Source organism: Nematolebias whitei, chromosome 14, assembly GCF_014905685.2.
Source record: "Nematolebias whitei isolate Nwh7 chromosome 14, NemWhi1, whole genome shotgun sequence".
NCBI lineage: Eukaryota > Metazoa > Chordata > Actinopteri > Cyprinodontiformes > Rivulidae > Nematolebias > Nematolebias whitei.
Window position 1 is genome coordinate 1,547,832 of NC_056511.1, and position 1,337 is coordinate 1,549,168.

Here is a 1,337-nt window from a genome sequence, read left to right on the forward strand (position 1 = left end):
TTAAAACATTCCTGCTTTAATAAAGTTCATACAAAACTAACAGGTTGCTGTCTGAAGATGTTGTGCAACATCACATTTCCAGAGCGATCATTTAACCTTATAAGGCGTCCTCCCCATCACAGTGTCTTCCTTTCTGTTTAGCTCCGCCCCCTTTGACCACATCCTGTTTCTGCTCTGCAACCAGAGCTCTGATTGGTTGAAGCACAAACTGCAGATCATCTTAAGAGCAGATGACGTTAGTTGAGTTTTGTTTAATAAACAGAAACCATTTCATGTTTTGCCTCCTTGAGCCGTAAAGGAAGATCAGTTTTAAAAGGCCAGGCTCCTTCAGCTTCTGACTAAATCCACGTGCGTGGCTGAAAACTAAAGTGGACAGGGCCTTTCAGTCAGTGGCCCCCAGGCTGTGGAACAGTTTGACCTGCACCTTCGTTCTGCTGACTCTGTGGAGGTTTTTAAAAAGCAACTGAAAACACTTTTCTTCTCCTACGCTTTGACGTCATGATTTTATTGTGCTTCTTTTATTCTTTGTATAGGTTCGCATTGATTTTATTCAGAGATTCTTTATTGTTCCACCACATGTGGTGGAACAAGATTATGTTCATAGAGTCCCAGTTACATCCAACAATAAAATATAAAAAAAACAGTAATAACATCTAAGATATGAACTAAGAAAAACATCAACTAAATATACACTAAGCACTAACAGCATAAAAACATTACGTCAAACAGCAGCACGAACATGAGTCTGTGTGAGCAGATGAGCACGAATGAACACATCAACATGAAATAGATCAGCAGCAACACGAAGCAGATCAGCAGCAACATGAAACTGATCAGCAGCAACACGAAACTGATCAGCAGCAACACGAAACAGATCAGCAGCAACATGATGTGATTTTTCACAGTGATTATTCTGGTCAGAGATTCATGAGTCTAACAGCCTCAGGGTAGAAGCTGTTCCTCAGTCTAGTGGTTCTACACTTAATGTTGCTCAACCTCCTTCCTGAGGGGAGTGGGGCAAAAAGTGTGTGTGCTGGGTGAGTGTGGTCCTTCATGATGCAGGTGGCCCTCTTCCTGCATCTGGAGGTGTAGATGTCTGTGATGGTGGGGACTGTGACTGTCTATTGTTGTTGTCATCAGTCTTTGTTTAAACCAGGTCTCTCTGTAAATGAGTCCCCGAGGCTCAATGGGACTAACCTGTAGAAATAAAGTTAATATTTAATAAAAATCATTTTAATCCTAAAAACTGTTCAAATAGTTGAAGATTTCATTCGGTTCTGATTTTGAAGCTGAGTTAAAAACCCAAACAGAAACTATGACATGTGACAAAACATGAG